Raw genomic sequence first — 26,492 nt, forward strand, 5'->3', positions numbered from 1 at the left:
TATTATTTTATGAGGTTTATTAAGGATTATTAGAAATCAAGGAATAAAGAAGATACAAAATAGAAACCATGTGCCCATGACCCAGCCAATTCAGAATCTCTGCACTGAGCTCACCACTAACTTCCTACATCATTGCAATGGCAGAGAAGAGAGCATGGGAGGTATTACTGCCAGTTAAATACCAATTGTGATCTCGTCAATGTGGAGACTCAGGTGAGATTATAGAGAATTCTGGGAAATACCAAGGACTTTTGGGGATTGAAGTCTAGGGTTAAAATCTCCATTTTTATATTACTCTTGAGGCCCAAGGAAGACTAGTCTCTCCAATGGGTCTTGTAAACATACCAGCTATGAAATTACAATAATTTGAGGATGAGGAAAAGAGAATAAAACCAATAATTGCTAGGCACATTGACAAAAAGCCAGTTAGGGGGTAGTCCCCTTTGGCATAAGAGTATACAAAACAAAACAATGCATTCAGACCCCACACAGTTCAAATCACCACATCCTAAAGTTCACTCTGGATCTTCTGGTGCAGGTTGTGGTCTGTGGAGGCATCTTCATGGTGTCTTCTCCAAACAGTTCACTTTCTGGATTTGGAGAGGTAGCATATTTCTTAACCTAAAATTACTCTCAAAAGGAATTTAAACTTTGTAACTTAAAATAATAATAATTATACATTCCTCCCTGAAGAGGGTGATTGAAAAACACAGGGATAATTTAGGGATGCATGGCTGAGTTATGAGGCATATGAATCAATTGGCAAGAGAAATAAAAAACATCAAAAAAATCCAAAATAAAAAAGATAATTTCTGGATGAAATATAAATTATCAAAATTTTATGTGTAAAAATTCTAAGTAAAGGAAAAATAAATCTATAACAGGTCCTTGAATCAGAGCCCAATTAAAATGATATAAGCATTTAAGCATTTACCCAATCAGTAGCCAGGTCCAAAGAAAGTTGCCACATTTTGAAAGACAGAATAGGGACTAGATTATAGAAGCCAGGTAGGAGCCAAATTTGAGATACTTGGTAGAATGTGGAACAAGGAAGACCTGCTTTTAACACATGTTAAACAGCTGCAAACTCGAACCACAAATATGTTCAAGTCCTCTTTGTCTTGGCTCAAAATTACATCAATCCCACCAGGCTTGGTTGGTCTCTTTGACCTTAAGCTTGATTGGCACTGTGCAGTTTAGCTTTGTGCTTCTTTGGCACTGTGCAATGGCTCTTTTTGTATTCTCTTGTCCTGGAATCAGACAGAACCATTAAGCGAAATTCCATAATTTTTAAAAAACAATCAATGGCATCATTTTTATAGTCTTAAGATTTTTGGGTATGCATTGACATTATAGTAGATGTATTTTAAACTTATATTACTGCAAAATAAAAAAAGTTAAAGAAAATCTTAATGCTGGTGCTTCAAATATAAAAAGGAGAGAAAAAATAAAAAACTGAAATAGTATATTGCACATGCAAGAAAAATATAACAATAAAAGAGTTTTAAAATTCAAAAATATAGCTTATAATCATTGACATACTGTGTCAGCTAAGGAAATGTAGAATACAATGTTTCTCAGCAAAAATGAGATCCATTTCCTTTTCATACCTGGCCATGATCCACTGTGAGTACAAGCAAATGAATTTCACAAAGTAACAGTTATTTTATAAAGAACAGTAGTACAACAGGTAATGCACATTCAAAAAGTATCAATATCCCCAAAATTATAATAGACCATTTAATTACGATGGCAAATAAACCCACTATCATATTTCATATGAGTTTGCTGTATGACATTTAAAGAAAATGGATACTTGTCACAAGTTTTTCAGGTGTAGCAATGTTTCAACCTTGGCAAACATATTTTTAATCAAAGTAAAACTTATTTGGGTCAAGGTCATCATCAAGAAATATAGAGATCATTCTGGTGGAAGTAAAGTGAGCTGAAGAGTTATAAATGAGAGATTCTGTTCTTTTGGGAGCCCTCCAGGGGTAATATGCCCTGGGATTAACTTCCCAGCTCCTTTGGTATGGGACTGGGATGTCCCATCTGTTCACATTTTTACAAATGTGGGAGGTGGGGATTATAATTGTATTTCACTTCAGCTACTAAAATGGACCTTACCTCCTGTTAGAGGCAGGCAAAATGATCAGAGTTGTTGAAAAAATATAAAAATCATGTCTAAAAATGCCTTAAAATTAATTTGAGATATTTAGTTCATTAAATGTTCCAAAGGTTGTTATACAATTGTAACCAGTTTTGATGAAGTCTATCCATCCTTTATGTGACAATTTACAAAGTCAAAATAGAAAAAAGGCTGTTTTTATATATGGGCTTATTCAATATTTATTCAGTATAGTTATAGGGAGAAAGCAACAGAATATAACAGTAGTTAAAACCCAGTATATTAAAATGATTCAGTCTAACAGAATAGTATTGAATACATTAATATATGAACTTAAAACCAACAAAATTAAATCTTAAATAAAACAATCAGCAAAATGCAATAAAATACAGAGATGTTTATAAAACATTGGAGTCTGAAAAGCCTTAAAAATGTAACTGACAGTCTCTTTAAAGTTCGGTTTTGTGTTGTTGTTGTTGTTGTTTTTTAATCCATTGAGATTCCTTTTGTCAGTACTGTGGAATTCCCCATAGTGGAGAAAATGGGTTTTAGGAATCTCAAATTGGGCAGGCCCTAATGGCATAGAGTTGCAGGGAGATGAATTTCTCCCCTGACTCTCAGGCGAGATAAGTAAAAAGATCAGTGTACTGAAAAAAAAAATATCCTTTGAAATATGCCATGCTTGTAATCAACTTCCTGTTTGGAAAAGTTCTCCTTGTTCCCTGACACCCCACCCCAGGTCCCCTGCCACATGGAGGCTAATTGTTGCCTAAGAAAAGACCACCCTAGTTCTTACCAGCTGGTTTGTGATTCTGATGACACAGGAGCAGCTACCAGCAGCCTGGGTCCTGGGGAGATCTGACTTGGAAGTTGGAGATTAGCTGAGGCTGGGCCAGGGCAGGTCAGGACCAGGAGAGCAATCTGGGTTAAGCAGGTCCAGAGCTAGAGGCAAGAGTGAATGGAGTGCAGAAGCAGGCAGCAGGAGCAAGCTGAATCAGAAGCTTTGGGAGGGTAGGCAAAAAGCCTTGGCTGGAGAAACATAGCTTTAAAAAATTATCTAGACTATCTTTAAAAAAAATTGAGAAGTTCTCATCCAATTTTGTGGTTGCCATAAACTGTAGAAATTAAATTATATACTAATTTTTAAAATATTATTATTTTATGAGGTTTATTAAGAAACACTAGAAATCAAGAGGATACAAAATAAAAACCACGTGCCCATGGCTGATTAGCTAATTCAAAATCCCTGTGCTTAGCTGACCACTAACATCCTATATCATTGTAATGGCAGAGAAGAGAATGTGGGAGGCATTACTTCCAGTTAAATACCAATTGTGATCTCGCCAATGTGGAAACTCAGGTGATATTATATAAAATTCTGGGAAATACCAAGGACTTCTGGGGATTGAAATCTAGGGTTCAAAATCTCCATTTTTAAAACTATGCCCAGTAAGCTAAACCCAGGGCCAACCCATACTCAGCCCCTTCCCCATCTCAATATAACCTTAGACCCAGGAGAGGCCCCAACTCTGTTCCAATAACTGCCATTTCAAGGCATTTTTGCATGAAGGAATGCTCCAGTCTCCCCACATGGAGTAGGGTGGGAGTATAAGAGGAATTGATAGGACCCAATGTCTGGTGCCTCAGGAAGCAGAGAGAGCCTCTACACCATGGCCTTGACTCTTCTCTTCCTCTTGCTTACTCTCTGCAAAGGTGATAGGGGTCTGACTCCCTGGGATCTTGGGAAAGAAAAAGGGAAAATCTGGATGTGGAGCTGGGGAGCTTTGGCAATGTTCCTCATGTCTCTGTACCTGATATATGTCTGCCCTGTTCTTTTCAGGGGTCACTTCTCAGGTGGTGGTGACCCAGGAGCCATCTCTGATTATGATCCCAGGAGAAACCATCACCCTGACCTGCAGCTCCAGCATGGGGTGTAAACCTTAAAATTTCTTAGACTTATGAATGTTGGAAATTTCCCCATTGGGAAATTTCATACTTGAAAAATTTCCTACTGATAGTAAGAACTCTATTGGAATGTGAAACTCCTTGGCATGGGAGGATCCTTCTCCTCCCTTCTTAAGACTACTTTAGGACAGAAACCTTTTTGCTAAACAATGGAAAGGGCTTTGACCTATGCTTAAGCATAGAACAGGAAGTTCTTTGAGTCATGATTGATTTTAGAATTGATACAATAGAGATACTTGGAATGACAGAACCAGGTCTTGGAAACTACAATCTCCACCCTACTCAGAGTAACAGGATTTAGGAAGGGCTGCAGCAAAGATCAAGATTTAATTATTTGAGAATATGACCTTCAACAGACATGTGCAAAGGGGGCAGACCTCTGGGCGGTCCTGGGTTAAGCTAGAGCCACCATTGGCACAGGGGAGAGATCGACAGTGATTGGTAGATGGTGAGAACTGAGGGGAGGGGACTTAGATTTTTGGCTTAAAGATAGCGGGGTCTGAGGACTGAGAGATGCTCAGGAGGATGCTCTGAAGGAGGTCTGAGAGGAGAGAAGTCCTGGAGGGAGAGCTCCTGGAGAGGTCTTGAAGGAGGCTGTGGAAGGAGAACTCAGGAGGAGTCAGGAGGAGAATTCTCTGGAAACATTTCTTGAAAGGAGGTTCTCTTGAAGGTGGAGCCTGAGGTTGGCATGAGAAGCCTTACCTAGAGAGATCATGGGTGAGTGATAAAACTAACTGACTGATTTATCTCTTAGGACTGAGGTCTAGGCCTTATTGGCTTGAGGCCCTTCATTCTTATTCCTTTCTTACTTTCTCTCTTTTTCTATTGATTAATCAGTGTATTATAAATTAAATTTCTCTATAAAACCCAGTTGGCTTGGGCATATTCATAAATTGGGAATATATTCCCTGGCAACCATCATATATTTATATAAAACCAAGACACAGGAGAAAACATATTTCAGTGGTCATAATTGTTATATATTTCCCTTGCTCCCAAACATTTTAATTATCACATTTTATGGCTCCCACTCTCTTATCTACAACTATTTAACGCTAAAAAACTAATTTAAATCTAACAGGGGACAGCCACCATTGGCCTGTACCCCTACTGCTTCCAACAGCATCATGGTGTGAATCTTTAAAATTCTCAGATCCTACTTCAGAAGATTTGGTTAAGACTATTCCCCATTTTAAACAATGAAGGTACTTGATCAGGAATGTGAGAACTCTACTCCACCCATACTTAAGCATACTTTAGGGGAAGATAAAGTTGTAAACTCTTTACTGAACAATGAAAAGTACTGAACCCGTACTTAAAGTAAAGCTAAAAAAACCTTAAGTTCAGTCTATTTTTAGATCTAATACAAAAGGGTGCTAAGTACCTATGAAGGTCAAATTAATCACTAAAACATCAGGCAACTTGCAAGGGGCAAAGAGGTGTGAACTTACTCAGAAGTTTTAGTCTACCCAGAGAAGTTGAGAACTAAAGAAGATGTTAATTAAGAATGGTCAGTCCTGTGAAAACGTCTACTGTGATTGGTAGATGTGAGAACTTAGGGGAGGTGACATAGGAGAAAATTCTCTTTAAAAGGAAGAGGTTTAGGCCTCTGAAGGAAAGTTCAACTTGCAAAAGCTGAATTTGAGGGCTCGGTGGCTGAACTTAGTTGAGCTGTGGAGCTGAACTGGAGGGTCTCTCTGAACACTAGAATCTTGCTTGGGACAAATCTTGTGGTGAGTGAATTAAAGACTAATCTCTCTCTTAAGGCTTAAGCCTAGGCTGGCCTAGCCCTTTTCTCATTATTTCCTCTTACTCTCTCTCTCCCTTTCATTAATTCCTTAATTTGTATTAATTAAAATCTCTATAAAACCCAGCTGACTTGGGTATATTTAATATTTGGGAATTCTCCCATGGCGACCACTTTATTTTTAATATAAAATCAAAACACTGTCTTGAAACCACATTTTTGTGGTCACAGTTTAAGGCAACCACTCTTTTAACTGTTACAGTTTATGTCTGACCATGAAGTTGGTGAAAAAAACCCTCAAAAATTTCTGTGAGGGGGCAGCTGGGTAGCTCAGTGGATTGAGAACCAGGCCTAGAGACAGGAGGTCCTAGGTTCAAATCTGGCCTCAGCCACTTCCTAGCTGTGTGACCCTGGGCAAGTCACTTGACCCCCATTGCCTAGCCCTTACCACTCTTCTGCCTTGGAGCCAATACACAGTATTGACTCCAAGACAGAAGGTAAGGGTTTAAAAAATTTTTTTTCTGTGAAATCTCTTTCCTTTCTCTCTTTATTACTTGCTCTATCAGTCAGTCTTTTAAAACATGCTAACTCGGCTTCAGAACAGCTGCAAGAGTGGGTGAGTAAAAAAACATTTTGATTTCTCCTTAAATTAAATAGAATACAGCTGTTTTAAATTTTAGCAACAGGGCACTAAGGTCCTGGCTAGAAGAGCTATTTCCAAATATCCTTTCCTTTAGGGAACAACTGCCTAAATTAGAATTAAGGGAAACCTGGGAAAAGTTTTGGCCTTGTCCTGCTTCCCATGTGTTTACTTTAGAAATATGGAGTTACAGCCAGTTCAGAACTTAGTTAGAATAGACCACCTCTTATTAACTATCACCAGTTTAAGATGTCTTGGGATGGTCAAGAGAGGGGCTGAATAACGAGCTTCTAAAAGTGTATTTATTAAGCTGCCTGACCCAGCTCAGGTGTCCCTGGTACAAGAGAGCCATGAGAGCTTTCTTGGTTTTGATGCTGGCCTAACCAATAAACCTGACATCATCAATAAACTTATATTCTTACACCCAATCAGTCTCTCAAGATAACTTTAAATCTAGCAGTTTCTAAAAGAACTAATTGTACTACATTGTACTCCCGCCCTCTCTCTGTCTCTCTTCCTCTCTGTCTCTCCCCCTCCCCCATTATCCCCCCTCCATTCGGCATTTAGAAATCAAATCTGTGGTGACCAATTCAATATTCAGTCCAACCATAAGCTTAAGGCCTGGCAGAGGGCTCGGAGGTCTCCTAGCGTTATGGTAGGATTTGCGCTGAGGCAAACACAAGAGTAAACATATGAATAAATTCTGAATTACTGTCTGGGAAGGCCCGCCCGGGACATCCCCTCAGCCGGCCTTCCTCGCCCGCCGGGGGAGCCTCCCTCCATGCCCGGAGGTCGCCGCCTCCTTTTCCCAGGCTCGCGAGCTCTCCCGTTACTAAACTTCTGCTACCTGGCTGGGAACTTCTCGCGGCGGAAACGCGCCCTTCTTCGGGCCTTCATTGGTGCACGAGACCGAGGCTGCCCAAAGCTCCGCCCCCCTGGGGAGCTCCTTCCGCGCACGAGGACCGAATCGCCCAGCCCGTCTTCATTTCTCTGCCGCCAGCGCGTGGGGAGAATCTCCCTGAGGCCCCCACACTGTCTTAGGACCCAGAAGAGCCTGGAACTCCGCACGCCTGAGGCCCCGGGACGCTTTTCTTTCCTCCCGGAAGCCCCGAGACTGCAGCGAAGTGAAGGTCGTACCAGTTCCTCCTCCACCTCCTCCTCCTCTGCCAGAGCTCTTCCCGCCTCGCTCCTTAACCTGCTGTGAAACTTCCTCCGCCCCGCGCCTGCAGCCTCGGTAATTATGAAGTGCTGGCCGGGACTGAGGGAAAGGGGGGCCGAGGGGGAGGTGCCTGAGGGAGGGCGGGAAGCGGAGAGCTGGACTGAGTTCGAATCCTCCCTTTTACTAGCCTCTGGGGCAGACACCTCCCGCCTGTGCCGCCGGGAGCCCCTCATAGCCCCTCATAGCCCCGAGCCCAGCCCCTCCCCCCAGGTCCTGGACTTGGCAGCTGGGCGGGGTTGGTTGGCCCCGGAGCGGAGCGCGACGGGCAGCGCCTGGGTGCGAGTTTCCTGCGGAGTACAGTATGTCCCGGGGCTCCTCTGGTGTCTGACAGGGGTCGGCTGTGGCCTCCGGCTTCCTCTTCGGGATCTTCTTTTCTGCTAAAACATCATGCCTTGGGGGGTGTCCGGGGAGAGGGGAGGCAGTACCAAATGCAGTTTTACTGCATCCTGTAAGGACCCAGGAGTCCTGCCTCCCAGCCTCGGCCTCAGACCCCCACCCCCTCCCGAGGTCCTGTTCCCTACCCCCCTTGGGCAGCCTCTGCTTCAGTCACCCCAAGCAGGCTCTATTCAGGCTAAACAGGCAATAATGCGCAGAGAGAGGGTAGAGAGTGAAGTGGAGTTCAGGAGGGCTTCCAGGAGGAGGCGAAATTGTCCTTTCAGCTGTAGGGAAGGTGGGGAGGGCAGTGGTTCGAGCTGGGGAGGGAGAGCCTGTGAGCCACCACTGGGGGACAGCCAGAGAAGGGACTCCTGGCCAGGCGCTGGGGGTGCTGTTCATGGACTCCTCTGGAGGCTGGTGTGTCCTGGGCAGAGGGGGTGGCAGGAAGTAGGGGGATGGGGCCATTAGGGCTAGGAGGGCTGAAGGGCATCATGGGGGATTTGATGCAGGGTAGGCTAGACCCAAGGAAAGTCACCTGAGGGGCTGAATGGAGGCTGGCAGGGAAGGGGGAAGAGAGCCCAGGAAGGCTCTGCAGTCAGGGCTGAGGGAGGAGGAGGGTCTTCCCCACAGGGAGGACTGCCCTCTGGCAAAGGGAGCCCCACCTGGGTGGCTGGGAAACCTAGGGGAGAGTGCCAGCCATGCAATGGCGTGGGCTTGGGTTCCAATCTGGCCTCAGACCCTTCCTGTACTCTTTAGGCAGCTCCACCTTTTGTCTTTGAACCCTGAGCCTGGCCTGGCCCCCTGGAAGGGCTTCCTGGCTGGAGAATCTTCCCCCTGCAGGCTGGCTGGGCCCCCTTGCAGCACTGGGAAGCCCCCCCTTCTCCATGATCCTCCCCCAGCCCAAGGGGGCCTCCAGCAGGCACTTGAGGACTTCTGGGATGAGAGAGACCAGGTGGTTCTCCTGCCACTCCGCCACCCCAGAGAGCAGGACTTTGGCTTTGGGCCAGTTTCTTGTCAGTTTGGGTCTCCCTTGGACTCTTGGCCACATCTAGGCCCTGTTCCTGGTTCTGGTTCTCCCATTTTTTTCTCCTCCCCTCTCCCACACTGACCCCCCTCCTTCCCCTGCCTGATTCTCCTGAGATGGCTCAAACTGTGCCATCCGAGAACTCCCAGATGGCCCCTGTGTGGCTATCACATTCCCTTAGTGCCCCCATCCCCACTCCATGGAGCCCTACTCTCACCCAGGAGCTCTCTGCTGCTCCCACATTCCTCCGGCTATATCTAGGCAGTTGTGGGGAGGGGAGGAGTGGCTGGATGTTGGGGGAGGGGAACTTTCTCCTGCTCAGCCTGGTGGTGGTGGTGGCCCATGGGGAATGCCAACCCAGTGGTGGAGTCTAGGAGGAGAGAGGAGACATTCCAGGGGCCCAGGGATTTCTGACCCAGGTGTCCTGACCCCCAGCTCCTGCTTAGAGATTCCTTTGTGCTGCCCTCAGACCCAGCCTTCCTGAGCTCTGCCTTCTTGCCTTCAGGGTTCCCCAGGAGCCAAAGCCCTTTCCTGGCCCCCTAGCCCTTGGGCTGGTCCCCATCAGAGCCCAGGCCTTGGGCTTCCTGGCTCTAGTTCCCTTTGGGATTCCCAGTCTCAGCTGTGCCAGAGGGTCCAAGGTACCCTCCCCATCTCCTAGGGAGACCCCAGCACCCTTTCATCCTGTTTCCCCAGGCTCAGCCACCCCCAGGAACACTTGAGTCTTTCCAGGGTCTCTGCCCTTCATTGCAAGGATGGACAGAGACCATTGCCCAAACAAGAGTATTCGGTGGCTTGAGGAACCGACTTTTTCACAGGGCTTTGCTGGAACCTGGGACCCAAGAAAACCTCTATCCTCTAACCTACACGATCCTGAAGGGAAAGGCTGAATGGCTTCTACCCTGGACTTCCTTGACCAAAGCTAGGTAGACAGTCTTCCCCAGTTCCCTCTCTCTCTCCTTTTCTCCTTTCTCATCCTCTAAAAGACAACTTTGATCTGACTGTGATTTACTCAGAAAGTGGTGGTTTATTAGGTCTGGGAACAAGGGAGGATTAGGAAGAAGGGATTAGGAAACCCTAAGAGAAACCCCAGCAGTTGGTGTCTTCTCTGCTCAGCTGAGCCAAACTGCTATGTTCTTCCTTCTCCCTAAGCTATCTATTAGACTACATTATAGCAGGTCACTAGTGTCCTCTCTGGGTAGGCACAGATTGGGACAGGTCTTTGGGGTGACCCCTGTGAGCATTCAGGGTTAAAAGCCCCGTAGCAGCTGATGATGGTATCTCTGCTCCTTTGGTAGGTGCTCCAATGATTTGAGGAATCTTTCTGTTTCTTCAGGGCAAGGGGAACTTGAGGCAAATCTCAGGTACCTCAGTTTTTAGTCCTGAGCCCAAGTCCTCTGTTCTAGTCTCCAGAGAGCAAAAGACCCCCTCCTTAGTTCTCTTTCCCACAAGCCTCCTTGTTGCTTCCAACTGTCACTCCTGTCATTGCTTCCAACATTCTAATTGTTCTCTTTGTTCCAGTGTCATTCCTATACCTCCTTGCTAGGAGCTCTGTTGGACTGTGTACCTTTCCAGCCCTTCTCTTGGCTCCCCTTCCCCATGCTTCCCTTCTCCACCTTCTGGCAGAGCCCTTAAGCCCCTTTTATACAAGAGGGACTTGGGCTCCCATCCCTAGCCCTGGAGGTTCTGCCTGGGCACATCCTATGTAAGATCCCAAAGCCTTGCTGTCTCTTGGGGGTCTGGTAGGATGGGAGAAAAGAGGGGGCAGAAGCAGAGGATCAGAGGGAGGGGGCTCATCTAACCCTTCAGATCATCCTCTCTTCTTCCCAAGCTGCCCCGCCCCCTCTGCAGGTAGCTGGCTCTCCCCTGAGGGCAAGCCTCAGGCCTGGGAAGAGAAGAGAAAACCTCTGCCCCTCTGAGTCCCTTCTCCCCCAGCTAAGGGTGCAGAAGCCCAGGACCTGGCCCTAGGAGGGGTAGGCCTGAACCAGACCCCAAGCTAGGAGGGAGATCAGGGTAACTTTCTTCTCAAGCCCCACCAAGAGCAATTGTCCTGGGGAATGAGCCCAAAGGCAGTGAGGAAGCTGGACTTTTTTTTTACACAGGGGGAAAGAGGGGAGAGAATGTCCGGGGAGGGAGTGCCCTAGAGGGGGGGCTCCAGGCCAACTCCTGCTGCTCAGAAGGATAGAGAAGTCAGATGTTCCCTGGGCCAAGGGAGGCCTGTTGGGAAAAGCTTTGGCTGGAACTCCATTCGGCTGGTTCAGAAAGTAGGGCGGGGAGGGTCAAGATCCTGAGGGGGGAGATGTAAAAAGGAATTTTTTATTCCCTTTTTAATTTAACAAGGGCCCTGGAGGTCCTCTTACCAAAGAGATGTGTAGGGATTAACCAGCTCAGTTATAGGAAGTATAAACCATAGAGATAGGAAGCAGGAACCCTAGAGACAAGAAGTGCTGTAGGAAAAGGGCATAAAAGGGGACCAACATCATTTGGTCAGTCCATCAGTTGCTTACAGTTAGGTCTGGCAGTTGGGGGGAAGTTTTGTGGCTGGCGGGTTAGTTGCTGGAATGTAAAGGCAGGCCTGAGGTTACTGAGAGGGCTTTTTGGCTTTAGCCTGTAGATGTTTTGGGGGTTTGGGTATGGGCTGTTAGGTGTTTTTTCTTTTGTGAACTTTTTAGAAGGTGGCTGGTCTTCATTGACAGACCTAATTGGGGTTGGATTAATCCCTGATTGAGTTGGTTTTGATGGGGCTTTTTGATGATTGGGTTGATAATTTGTGGGGTGATTGTTGTTACGGTAGTTATAGGTAGATATAGGCAGTTTTAGGTAGTAAATATAGGTAGTTATAGTTATATTGGTTATATATATAGTTGGATTTATATATATATTGGATTGGATATATATATCCAATATAGTTATATTGGATAACTAGTATAAACATTAGGAAATTTTCTTTCTCTACCTCTAATTTTTCTCTCCTTTACTATATTCATTTTACTATATTCTTTTACTATCTGTATTTTAATTTAACTAAATTGTTAATTGTTAAAAGGTGTAGAAGTTTTCTTTCCTTTGGCTTAAAGGGATAATATTAATTTATAACTATTCTCATTAAAACTTAAATGATTAAAAGCTGCTCTCTTATTTCGTCAAAACTCTTACTTTAACCCTTACAGAGACAAGGCAGGGAAAACATGGAGAAGCTTCACCAGATGGATTCACTGGGGCTACTTTGCTGCCTCAATAGGGAGCCTGGAGTCTCAGGGATGGCCTTTGAGAGGAACAGACTCCCAGCCCAGGTCAGTGCATTTCAATCCCATCAGCCAATGAGGTCCTTCCCTGGCTCTTGACACAAGATGGACTGGAAGCTGCTGCCTCCTTCCTGCTGAGCCATTTCTGCCCTCACATCCCAGGCAGGAGGAACAGCACTTCTGGGCTCTCATCTTAGCTTTGTGAGTGATTCCTTGGCCCTTGGGTATCTCAGGCCCCAAGAGCTGACCCCAGGCACTGGCTCCCATATCAGATTTCTCCCCATCACAAGTAAGTGTCAAGTATGACCATTGACTCTTCTTCCCTGTCTAGGGATTGTGTCATTGCTCTCTCTATTTGCCTGGTGACATTCATACCCTCTTCCTCTGCTTCTTTTCACCTGTTCCCTCTTGAATCTGGTCTGGAGCAGAGCCTGAGAGTGTCCTCTGGTCAATGAGGTCCTCAGGGAAGACTTTGTCCCCTGGTGCTACTTACTTGTTTCTGCCTCAAGTCCTTGAGTCTTCCCAGGTCTCTCCAGGTCCTTCCTCTTTTTCATTTCTTAGCCCAAGTCAGCCATTTACACACACACACCCCCTCTGGCTTTGGGCCCCTCCCTTCTCTGTGGGTCAATTTCCTTCTGCAACTGACCAGAGGTGGGGGCTTCATTGTGATGTGGCTTTCAGCCCTTTGTGTTCTGACCTGGGCTGCTCTAGGAGGTGCTGACATTCAAGGATGTGGCTGTGGACTTCACTTGGGAGGAGTGGCGCCTCCTGTCCCCTCCTCAGAAGGAGCTGTACAAGGAGGTGATGCTGGAGAATGCCCGGAACCTGCTCTCTGTGGGTAAGGAGCCTCTCCCTGCTGCCCAAATCAGCCATCCAAGGGATTATCCCCCTCAGCAGCAGGCAGGATTAGGAGCAATTTTTATTCATGAGGAAGGTACGACAGCTGGTGTGCTGAGTCCCAGAACCAGGCCCTCCTGCTGCCTCATTGTCCTGTAAAATGACTTTGCATCATGCAGTGGGACCTTGGGGGCTCCCTTTGGTATTCCTGAAATCTGAGAACAAATGCACGTTGGAGGATTTCAGACGTAGATGTAATTTCAGAGCTGATATCGTCTCGCCTCTCCCTGTCATGGACTTGTTTCTTTCAAACCCCTTTAGGAAAACTGTTCAGGAGGGTTTTCTTCCCACCCTCTTCCCCTCTAGGGTGGATCTACTATTGGGGATCTTTTTCTCTGTAATCAGCATAAACTCATAGGCCACAGCTACTAGGTGTCCCCTGGAGAAATGGTTTGTGCTTAGTCTTCCTTCCTATTGTCCTAAGACTCCAACAGAGCCTATGAGGAAGGGAATGAAGGAATGAAGAGTTTATAATGACCTGCTCTTGGCCCGGGGCTCTGCTGACAGTTTTTTCTGTTATGTTATGGCACTTCTTCCTAACCTTCATTTTCTTAATTCAGTGACACAGTTTTTCCCATTTTACAGACAAGAAAAGAGAATCGATTAAGTGACTTGTTTTGAATCACCCACATGAGAGCTGTTTGTCAAAATGTAAAATGAGCCCTTTCTGCCTCTAATCCCAGGCCTTTAACTCCTCCCCTTCTAGCTACCTCTCATTTCCAGATAATGGATAACTATGGACTGAGTCCAGCCTTCTCTGAAGAAAATACCCAGAACCTAAGATTCTGGTTCCAGATTAGTTCCCCAACTTCTCCTCACTCCTCTTACCACCCTATATGCTGAGAAGACTCCCCCAGGAGGCCCCATAAAACCTCCCGCAGCCCTTTCTTGCCCTCCCCCATCATTGTCAAGATGAATGGACTGGCTGAGAGACAGCCTTGGGCCCATGGAGGATTGTTGTGTTCCCCAGGGGAGGAGGTAGAGACTCTGTGAGAGAAGAGTCCACAAGGCTCAGAGAGGTGTCAGGGAGGGAGAAGCAGGCAGGCTAATGGGGCAAAAGGCGATCCCTCGAGGTCCCAGACTGACTCAGAATGACCCTCAGACCGAGTTTGGGAGTTTAGGAGTTTCTGCCAAAATGGACCAGCACAGGATGGGGCACCAGGGTTATTGCTCATTTGAGGTAACAAGCACATCCTACCCTAGGATCCTGCATTACAGACACTGAGGATTCCTGTGGGAACCCCATAGGTAGAGTGAGTGGAGGGACTGGACTCCCCAACCTTTCCCTAATGAGAAATCAATGATATGCTTCTCCATCCTCCTCCTTGACTAATTCTCCCTTGTTCAGGGCTTCCAGCTTCCCCAGAAGATGGGTTCTCTTATTTGGAGCAGAGGGAAGCCCCATGGATGCTGGAGCAAGAAGGACTGAAGAGCTTCTGCCCAGGTGAGGGGATGGGAAAGAGGTGTTGGAGAGCTTGGGTGACCAGAGGCTTCTATGTTCTCTGGTGAAGCCAAGGCTAGATTTGGGGGCAGGAGGATCCGACTTGGAATTCTTTTTCAGAGGTTTTAGCAGGAACTCCCTGGGCAAGTTACTGAACCCCTCAGCCTCAGTTTCCCTATCTATAAGATGAAGCTGTTGTACTCCATTTTCTATAAGCTCCTTTCATGGGTCTGGGACCCTCTAAGAAGTTAGTGTTTGGGACTGAAGGGCCTGAAAGTCTCTTGCAGATGCCAGAAGGGCCGAGCTTATCCCCTCTAAGCTCTTTAGTATTCAGAAACACGTATGAGGGCTTGCTCTGTGCCTGGTCCTTTGCTAAGTTATAGGGGGCATGAAGGGCTGTAGTGGACAATCCCCTGCCCTCATGGAGCTCACTTTATGCTGAAGCAGGTAGCAGCATGCCAACAGTTCTGTAGAAGACCTCTAGATCCCACCTCCAGAGTAGTTAGTCAGAGAGGGAAGGCTCTGAAGGAAAGAAGCACTAGAGATCTAATGGGGGGAAGTGGCCTGGAGCTCCTGTCAAGAAAGTTCATTCCCTCCTCCTTCTGAGTAGCCTGACCTGTCCCTCAGCATTCCTCACATAACAGTTATGCCAGGTTTTGCATCCGGCAACATGCTGTATGTCAATAAAAGGAAAGGGGCAGGTCTTTTCTAGGCTTTTGGCTTTGAACAAAGGAGGGAACCTCTAGAGCAGGCAGGGAAGGGGGAAGAGGAAGGAACTGGCGGGCTAGGGAACTCGTGTTCAGATTACTTAGAGGAATTATAAAATTTTAACTATAATAAAATTATATATATATAATAAAATATAGTAAAATAATATAAATAAAATTAATAATAAAAATTAATACAAATTTAAAACTATGCTTTTTAATAAACTTTATTAAGTATATATCTGGGTAGAAATATTAATTCTTACAAGCTTCAGGAGAGCCAGACTGAGGATTCTCAGGGAAATGATAGCAGAGAAATCAAGGGAAAGGCAGTGGCACAACTCACTGCACGTGGTCATCTCTAGCAGTTTAGCCCTGAACCTGAGGACAGATGTTTGACAGTATCTCAGGGGGAGGAAGAGATCAAGTGAGAGTGTTTGGAGCATTGGGCAGAAATGTTGTATTGGTTCTTATAGGAAGAGAGTCATTAGCTCTTTAGTGTGGGAAAGGCTGAAGAGGAAAGAACAATGGGGGCACTGCAGGGAGGAGTAGATGGGTTTACATGAGGGATGGGATGGGCTTCTTTGTGCATGGAAAGAGATTTTCTTTAGCTAGTAGAAGAATGAACTTTTTCCTCTGATCCTGAGGCCCAAGAGGAAAAGGAGGCAGCTGAGCTGGGTGAGATGTTCAAGATAAGAGAGCTCTGCAGAGAGGTCCAGCTTTTGTTAAGTGGAATATGAAACCAACTTCTCAGCTGAGAAGGTGAGGCAGGGGATGGGAGGATGCCATAAGGAAGAGGTAGAGACTGGGAAATACTGGGAAGACTGCCGTGCTGGGTGGCAAAAGGAAACCATGAGGGAGACATCATAGGATTGCCTGGCCATGGTAAGGACATAGCTGAGGTCAGGGAGCCTCAATGTTGAGTGGAGCCAGGCAGCTGGTTTCCTGATTTTCCTTCACTCCATTGACCTGCAGCCCATGAGCAGGAGTTAAGGCTGCTGCCTTACTTGGAAGTGATGCAGAGCTAAGCTTTCCCTCAATCATCAGCTCCAGGCCCTTTCCTGGTCTCTGGGGCTCAGTCTTTATCCTGTTCTTAGACAATCAGGTGACCACAGCACTAAACTTTAGGGAGATGAGAGCCTACAGAGAAGTTTCTGGGATCTTCAGGATTGGGTCTGTTTTAGTTCCAATGGAGTTATTATTGACTGCTGAGCAATAATTGCAAGGGAGAGACAGAAACACGACAGGCCAGAGCTTGCATTTGCCTTCCAGGAGAGAGACCAGAATGTAAGGAGCCTACTGAGGAAGGTAAACAGCAGTCTGGACCATCCTGGAGGTCACAATCTAGAACCCAAACATAGGGGTGGTTTAGAAAGAAGGAACAGATCCTGAATCTCACTCTGAGATGATCCAGGGAGAAAGGAGTGTTGGGAATGGAAATGCATTTAATTGTATGGGAAAATAAATCAGGAACTAGAGGAGTGAAGAGAATGATAGTTTAAGGAGAAAAGCAATGCAAGGAGGAAATCATCCAAATTCTAATGATAAAAATAAACATCACCATTTGCATATGGCCTCTAGTATATATTATACGCTTGATAAATATTATCTCATTAGATCCTCATTGGACCCCTAGGAGTCACTTGATATTATTATGAGGGGCCTGAGACCAAGAGAGCTCCTGTGACTTGCCCAGGCTTAAAAGTCCTGGCAAGTTTCTGAGGTACAATGAGAACGCACCACCACCTCTATTGGGATTTTTAAGAAGAATATCGTGAAAAAGTCAGTACCTTTATCAGGGAGATAATAGGAAGAGAGTTGTATTAGCTTTCTTGCCCATTTCCTTATAAAAGGATCATGGACTCAACTTATTGTATGACACAAATTTTTAAACATGGGAGATGCCATGTTTTTGTTTAAATTGTATTTAGTTGAAGGATTTTATTTTAGTGAAAAGAGACATTTAAAGAAAAGTAATGGCTACTCTCAAGGAGTAGGGAACAGAATTTCTTCATCTGATCTCAGATACTATAAGAAAAAGTAGATCTAAGCAGTCATGAAGGGAATTACATAATGCTTACAGAAAAGCTAGATGATGAAATAATAGGATTATTTAGTCTACATATACCCAGTGATGTCTTACCTATGGAGAGAGGATTGAATGTATAGACAATGAAAAGGAAAGCAAAAAGATTGAAAGTGAATGGTCTTGTACTGTGGACAGCATTATGAATCATAAAATTTGGACTCAGCTGCTAGAATTTTGGGTCAAGTCACTTATCCAGCCTTTCTGTGGTCATGGTCTAAGTTAGGAATGTAATAAAGCTAGCCTGTCCGAAATCCCAGATTTGGTATGAAGATCAAATGAGATCACATGGGAGACTCTTTATTATTTAAATTGTTCTTTAGGTTTGAGGTAATGGCATTTTCAAAGGATAGTTTGTGCCCATTTAAGTTGGAAGACTTTACTTATATGAGGAAATAGGATATAAAGCAGTTTATGTTTTGACAGTGGAGGAAAGGAGATAATGTTTTATATCTGTATGTCACTATATGGGTGTATTTTACTGTTTTTTCTTTGCTTTTTTCAATTAATTAGTTAATTAAGAATATTTTCCCATGGTTACAAGATTTATATTCTTTCCCTGCCCTCCCCCAACGAACCCCCCTCCCTTAACTGAGGTGTAATTCTTCTGTGTTTTACATGTGTCCTTGATCAAGACCTATTTCCATATTATTGATATTTTCACTAGGGTGATCATTTAGTCTATATCCCCAATTATATCCCCACTGACCCTTGTAATCAAGTGATTGTTTTTCTTCTGTGTTTCTATTCCTATAGTTCTTCCTGTAGATATGTAGATAGTGTTCTTTCTTATAGGTCTCTCAGAATTGTCCTGGAACAGTGTATTGCTGCTACTAGAGAAGTCCATTACATTTGATTGTACCATAGTGTATCAGTCTCTGTGTATAAGGTTCTCCTGGTTCTTCTCCTTTCACTCTCCATCAATTCGTGGAGGTCGTTCCAGTTCACATGCTTCTAAATTGCCATCCAGAATGGCTGGATCAATTTGCAACTCCACCAACAAAGTATTAATGTCCCAATTTTGCCACATCCTCTCCAACATTTATTACTTTCCTTTACTATCATGTTAGTCAATCTGCGAGGTATGAGGTGGCACCTCAGAGTTGCTTTGATTTGCATTTCTCTGATTATAAAAGATTTAGAACACTTTTTCATGTGTTTATTAATAGTTTTGGTTTTTTTTATCTGAAAATAACCCATTCGTGTCCCTTGCCCATGATTTGATTTTTGTACAACAGATTTAGCTCCTCATACATTTGAGTAATTAGACCTTTGTCAGAGTTTTTTTGTTATGAAGATTTTTTTTCCTATTTGTTGCTTCCCTTCTAATTTTGGTTGCATTAGCTTTGTTTGTACAAAACCTTTTTAAGTTAATGTAATGAAAATTACTTATTTTACATTTTGTATTTTTTTCTAATTCTTGTTTCTCTTAAAATCTTTACTTTTCGAGGATCTGACATGTATCTGTGTTCACCGAATTTACTTATAGTTCCCTTCTTTATATTTAAGTAATTAACCCATTCTTAGTTCATCTTGGTGTAGGGTGTGAGATGTTGATCTAAATCTAATCTCTCCCATATTGTTTTCCAATTTTCCCAGTAGTTTTTGTCAAATAGTGGATTTTTGTCCCAAAGACTGGGATCTTTGGGTTTATCATAAACTGTCTTGCTGAGGTCACTTACCCCAAGTCTATTCCACTGATCCTCGTTTCTGTCTTTTACCCAGTGTGAATTTTAGTTTTGTAGCAGTCCACTCCTAACTAGGGGCAAGGGGGAAACAGTATGTGCAGATTGCTCAGTCTTGGGCATGCTCAGTAGTGCTCATGGCTAGGAAGGCCTCTGACCCTTGACCCCAGCTTCTCCCAGGTTAGGCGGGAAAACAGGTTTCTTTGTTCTCACCTGGTTAAGAGAAACCACACCTGCGCCTTGTCATTGACCAATGAGGGTCATCCCTATGTACTGTGTATATTTGCATATCAAAAACTATATCTAGCCCAGCTGGCTCCGCCTTCTCTCTCTCTGCTCTCTGCCCTCTGCTCTCTGCTCGCTCCTTCTCTTTCAGGCTACCTGATGGCTGTCCTTGCAGGAGCTTGGCCTCTGGCCAAGCTCCATCTTTAATCTTTCTCTATTCACCTCTCTGACCTGCGTGGTATGGATCTCAGGACTGGAATAGCCTACTGAATTGGTCCTTCTCAGATACATGGAGTCCATGGAAGATGATTAAGAGCATCTGATGGCAAGAAAATCTGCCCGGAAGAAGGACAGAAGGCAGAGGTGTCTGGCACAGGACACCAGAAAAGCAGCACATGGACTGTAAAGACTGCCCTATAGGCAGGTTTAACACACTACGCACACACATGTAATTGTATGAGAAACAACGTACATGCAGAAGAGTATCATTAAGTCACTAACAGATATTCTGTTCTAGGAATATATGGGTATTTGGTAAAAGATCTAACTTTATTACATGCCTGAAAATTTTGAATGGCACTGGTACAATGTGTAACTTGAAATGATATTATTGGAATTGTTCCATGTTAGCTAAATTTGATCAAATATCAAAAGGGTATAATTGGGAATGTTATGACAGTATAAGGAATGCTGTCCACTTGCAGCACAAATGGGTATTACTATCCAAAATGTAATGATGATTATGATCTTAAAGGGTACATTATATTTGCGAACAATATGTTTTTATTAGAATCAGACTTATCTAGAAGTCAATTTTGTTAAGCTGTGACTGTTCCACTTTCATAAAGAAAGAGGTGGATATGATATCACTAATCATCTATCTCTTCTACACCCCAGAAAGAATATGTTAAAGCTTTGTAACAATCAATATTGAATGTAATGATAAAGATCACATTGTGTGAGATACCTGAATTGGGTTAAAAATCATCAAGATATTAAGACTGTAAGGGACCCAAGGGGATGATAATGTTGGGTCGAGGTCTTGTTTATATGTTCACAGATAATGAAAACATCTGGTCTCCCACGTCATGCTTCATACCAGCTGATACAGACCAGGAAGAGAAGCAGACGGAAGGTGATGGCATCAGCTATCTACATGCCAGCCACAATCCAGACTCGCTGGAAGGACACTTCTTTGGTGACTAATATCACTCTAGAACAATGACATTACACTATTAGAGACATTGGCTATTAGGCCACTGACGGACACTTGTCATGCTGACATCCATTGAGATGGGGTACCCAGAGCAACATCAAGTATGCTAATTCAGAAGGACTAAATCACACTTGTGTCTGTACAAGACACCAGATACATCCCACATTCCAAAGACTTTGCGATGGGATTGAGATGAAATAGCTACAAATTGTCTAGCTACTAATGTATACCTTGTATTTTGTATATGATACTGTCAAAGGGAATTTTGTATGCATTATGAATTGTATGCATTGTAAAGCTACCACTTGTATTGTAAGAAATGCTGTTATCAACAAGGGTATAGACCTTGGTATGACTCTCCAAAGAGTAGGAGATAGAAAACTTTCATAGCATAGATCTGATACCTCTGACATCAAAAATGAAGTGCTAAGCAGAAAATGCTGCACAGACAGGTTTAATGGACAGATGACACTGATGTTACTCTCGAGAAAGAATGAGAGATCAGGAAAAAGACATTAGGAAATCTTTAATCAGGAACTTGAGTTATTGTAAGAGATCATTGACATCCAGGCAAAGATTATGTTCCTGACAATACCAGGATGGACATTAAGGGCTGACTACCAGAGATGTAGTTAAGTGTTAATACCATTGTTAACCATTACTCCTGATACCCTGACTTTGTGGGTAATTTCTTAATAGGAAAAATGTCTTGCTCTCCTCCAACAATCCCGGAATTCAGACGGCCGCTGGATTCGGGATCTATTGGCTTCCCTTTCATATACTGGAAGACGTTCTGGTATATGGAAGTAAGACCTCATGAAAAACTGAGGGCTCTAGGTTTGACAATTTCTGTGGACGCGCAGTCATTGTCTCTCCTAGGTGGAAAAAATTATTATTGCACAAAAACATGGAGCAAGGACAAAGTATAATCTAAGTTTTACTGTTTTGGAGTATGGATTAAAAACATGACACAATAGGCACAGATAAGCTTGCAGAAAAAGCACATTGAATATTATACACTGACAACTAGGAATGAAAAAGCTATGTCAAATGCTGTAGGTACAAGAAACTGTAGAAATTGTTTCTACATGGGAAACAACTTAAGCTTCTATTTACCCAAACATTGGTTTGGTGGAATGAATCTTGCAAATATTGGTAATGGTATAGGCTTGGTTACCATATTGATGGGTTTATTTATACAAGCAGAGATTTAAAATAAGGAAGACATTAGGAATATGCAGTCAGAACTTGAAATGTTACTTCATTATCACCATCATGGTTATTTAAGTTACAATTGAGAATGTAAAATGGATGGGAATATTGGTATTTGTTAAAAATTGCACTGTGATTGATGTATTGATGTTTTTGCAAAGCCTGTATTGGTGCAAAATTATGTTCATATACAAGGCGAATTTTGATCTATTTAGATCAGGAATTAGAAATCATTGGGAATATAAGTTCTGATATTTTACATTGGCTCAGTTTCAAAGATACCACATAGACTGTGAGCCAAGAGCCAAGAGAATCTTGTATTAATTTTGGGATCAGGTTCCCAGGATCAATTTTCTGAGATCATTTGACATGTGATAACATGATCCTCCAGAAATGTTTAGAGAGGATGTTTTTCTTTGAAGGGATCTCTCCCAACACACAAACAAAAAGAAAAGGGAGAGGAATCTTATAGAGATCAGTATTTATATTTTTAGAGGACACTTTTTAAAGTCACTCTTGATTGATCAACCTTGATTTTTTTCTTTTACACTATTAAGGCCAGAACTTTGAGTACAAGGAAAGTATTGTTAATGCTCTGATCCAGAATTATGAAGGTGCAAAGATTTCTAGAATTGCAGTCACCTAACAGTCGGTGAACATGAGAACATGACAGCAATTGTTAATTTTCAGATGACCATACTGGAGAGTGATGTCTGATTGCATGTAAGGGGAATCATAATGAATCTTTCATTATGGACCAGACAGCCTCAGCCACGGTTACATTTTCCATGTGAAATGGATGTTTGAGGTTGGGAAATGCAGAGACATGGCGTACTGACACCCTCAGTCGCTGGATGTCCTGGCATCGAGCTACCAACCAGTTTCCTATGTGGCAGGCATCTGGCAGTGAGCACAGAAAGATCCCCAAGATGCAGTATCAGGACGAGAGAAAGGAAGGACTTATCCTTCATCTCCAGGGATAGTATTTTGCTAACTGTTGAAAAGGCTGACAACTTCTGATAGTCCAGACTGTGAATGGTGGCATGTTTGGTTGTTGCACCTGTCATGTGAGCCATAGAGTTCTACCTCATTAGACCAGGATCAGTAGCGTGGAAATTATTTTCTTAACATTTTTATATCTACTAAGACTGTTGCATTGATCTTGAAATGCAGACAGGCAGATAGAAAGATCAGTTTGGGAATTTTTAAGATTGATCACTGAATCAGTTTATGCTGATGTTCATTCTTGATTGGGATATCTAAGTTATACAATCAGGATGGGTTTTTCATCTCTGTATCAGAATATGATTATGCACCAGAGTGTTTGTATTTGTTAATGCTGTAATGTTGCTACATTTTGATATTACACTATTCATTTGTGTGTAAAACAAAAAGGGGGAGATGTAGCAGTCCACTCCTAACTAGGGGCAAGGGGGAAACAGTATGTGCAGATTGCTCAGTCTTGGGCATGCTCAGTAGTGCTCATGGCTAGGAAGGCCTCTGACCCTTGACCCCAGCTTCTCCCAGGTTAGGCGGGAAAACAGGTTTCTTTGTTCTCACCTGGTTAAGAGAAACCACACCTGCGCCTTGTCATTGACCAATGAGGGTCATCCCTATGTACTGTGTATATTTGCATATCAAAAACTATATCTAGCCCAGCTGGCTCCGCCTTCTCTCTCTCTGCTCTCTGCCCTCTGCTCTCTGCTCGCTCCTTCTCTTTCAGGCTACCTGATGGCTGTCCTTGCAGGAGCTTGGCCTCTGGCCAAGCTCCATCTTTAATCTTTCTCTATTCACCTCTCTGACCTGCGTGGTATGGATCTCAGGACTGGAATAGCCTACTGAATTGGTCCTTTGATCAGAGCTTAGCTGTGGCTCATTGATAATTAATAAAGACTCATCCTGAACACCTCATATCTCTATTAGGACTCCGTCACTTCCCTCGTGGTATCAAAACTTCTATCCTGTCTCTATCTTCCTACCTTGTGGCTTCTCTCACCCCTCAGAGAGAGCTACAAGTTTTATTCCATCCTCCTTAGTTTTTAGAATTCTAACAAGAAGAAATGTATATACCCCCACTTAAGGATTATGTATGGTGGAGGAAGGCCTATGACCAACATGTGTTAGCAAGTGACAAATCAGAAACAACTGACTGGACCCGTGGGCTGTCCTAAACCAAGCTTAAGCTACCATTGATACTTGTGAAACATAGGATGTGATGTAAAGAACTGCCTATATATTTCGCATCACTTCCTGTGATCAGACTCTCAGTGGCATTGGGTCTTGGCAGCATTGGCTGCTCCTGGGGGCATTTTGGCATACTTATGGTGTTTGGCTCTGTAGTGTAGTTTAGGTGAGGCGTCTTCCCTGATTGATCTTGGTGAGTGGTTATGCTGATTCCTCCTTTCCTTGACCTTCTGAAAGGCACTACCCTCCTAGGAGGCCCCTCATTTTGGAGGAAGCCTCGTAGCTGAAAGCCGAGCTAGATTTAATCTTCTGAGAAGGTCCCTTGGCTGAGGCCTCTGAACTCCCTTTGACTTACTCCAGGCAGGAGAAAATCTACCTTTACCCTCTTCTCCTTCTTCTTAATTTCTTCCTTATATTGTAATTAAAAATCCCAAACTGACTTGAGTATTTCATTGGGATTGACTTTTAATCCCTGGCAATCACTAATATAGTACATTCAGTCAAAACCCCCTATTTTTACCCGTAATACCAGTACCATATAGTTTCGATGACCACTGCTTTAAAGTTTAAGAGTTGGTACTGCTAGGCCACCTTCCTTCACTTTTTTCATTATTTCCTTTGATATTCTTGATCTTTTGTTTTTCCAAATGAACTTTGTTATTTTTTTTCTAATGCAATAAAAAAGTTTCTTAGTAGTTTGATGGGTATGGCACTAAAAAAGTAAAATTTTGGGGTATGAATTTCATTTTTATTATGTTAGCTCGTCCTACCCTTGAGTAATTAATGTTTTTCCTATTATTTAGATCGAGTTTTAATTGTGTGGAAAGCGTTTTGTAGTTGTGTTCAAATAGCTCCTGTGTTTGTCTTGGCAGATAGATTCCTAAGTCTTTTATATTGTCTAGGAAGATTTTTAAATGGAATTTCTCGTTCTAACTCTTGTTGCTGAGATGTGTTGGAAATATATAGAAAGGCTGATGACTTTTGTGGGTCTTTTGTATCCTGCAACTTTGCTAAAGTTGTTGATTATTTCCACTAGCTTTTTAGTTGATTCCCTAGAATTCTTTAACTAGACCATCATATCATTCCCAAAGAGTGATAGCCTGGTCTCCTCATTACCTATTTTAATAACTAACTTTTTTCTTCTCTAATTGCTACTGCTAGTTTTTCTAATACAATATTAAATAATAGAGGTGATAATGGGCATCCTTGTTTCACTCCTGATCTTATTGGGAATGCTTCTAATTTATCCCATTACAGATGATACTTGCTGATGGTTTTAGATATATACTGTTTATTATTTTTAGAAAAGATCCTTCTATTCCTATTCTTTCTAGTGTTTTCAATAGGAATGAGTGTTGTATTTTTTAAAAGGCTTTTTCTGCATCTATTGAGATAATCATGATTTTTGTTGGTTTCCTTGTTGATATGGTCAATTATGTAGATGGTTTTCCTAATATTGAACCATCCTTGCATTCATGGTATAAATCCCACCTGATCATAATGAATAACTCTCATGATCACTTGCTGGAGTCTTTTTGTGAGTATTCTATTTAAGATTTTTGCATCTATGTTCATTATGGAGATTGGTCTATAGTTTTCTTTCTCTGTTTTTGACCTTCCTGTCTTTGGAATCAGTACCATATTTGTGTCATAAAAGGAATTTGATAGAACCCCTTCTTTGCTTATTCTGGCAAATACGTGGTATGGTATTGGGATTAGTTGTTCTTTGAATGTTTGATAGAATTCACTTTTGTATCCATCAGGCTCTGGGGATTTTTTCTTCAGGAGTTTTTTGATGGCTTATTCAATTTGTTTTTCTGATATAAGATTATTTAAGAATTCAATTTCTTCTGTTAATCTAGGCAATTTATATTTTGGTAAATATTCATCCATATCACTTAGATTGCCATATTGTCATATAATTGGGCAAAATAGTTTTTAATGATTGCCTTAATTTCCTCTTCATTAGAGGTGAGGTCTCCCTTTTCATCTTTGATGTTGTTAATTTGATTTTCTTTCCTTTTTTTATTGGATTGACCAGTACTTTTGTAGCAATTAAAAATTAGTTTCTCTGTTAGAAGTATTATATTTTTATGAGGTTTATTAAAGATTAAGAAATAAAGAAAATACAAAATAAGAAAGCACATGGCTAGGAGGGCCGAAAGGCCCATTCAGTTTCACGTACTGCATCCTTGCAATCTCCGAGTACAGGAAGAGAGCTTCAGTAGGCTTTACATCCAGTTTAAGTAGCAATTTTGATCTTGCCCAGGTGGGGATCTCAGTGAGATTAGAGGGCATCTTGGGAACTAGAGCAAGGACTTCTGGTGACTGAAGTCCAGGGTTCAAATCTCCATTTTTACACTTTGTCTAGTTTATTTTTTTTCCATTCCTGCAGGTTGTTTTTTGAGGATTTAGTGTAGAAGACTTTAAATTTCTATTTTGCCCTCCTGTTCAAGAACATCAGGGTTGTTTTCTAAGATAATTTCTTGTATTATGATG

The 26,492-nt window shown here is 42.9% G+C and overlaps 1 long non-coding RNA gene and 1 pseudogene across 1 annotated transcript; one reads left to right on the top strand and one right to left on the bottom strand.

The window, feature by feature from the left end:
- On the bottom strand, positions 1-7,457 carry LOC130457886 (uncharacterized). The gene is made up of 2 exons (XR_008917136.1): positions 7,328-7,457; positions 1-4,795 (listed from the first exon to the last, which is right to left on the bottom strand). It is a non-coding gene; the product is annotated as an uncharacterized LOC130457886 (long non-coding RNA).
- LOC103096599 (zinc finger protein 345-like) overlaps positions 7,345-26,492 on the top strand; it is a 23,043-nt pseudogene continuing 3,895 nt past the window's right edge.

The sequence above is a fragment of the Monodelphis domestica genome, chromosome 3 (assembly GCF_027887165.1).
Source record: "Monodelphis domestica isolate mMonDom1 chromosome 3, mMonDom1.pri, whole genome shotgun sequence".
In the NCBI taxonomy this organism is placed as follows: Eukaryota; Metazoa; Chordata; class Mammalia; order Didelphimorphia; family Didelphidae; genus Monodelphis; species Monodelphis domestica.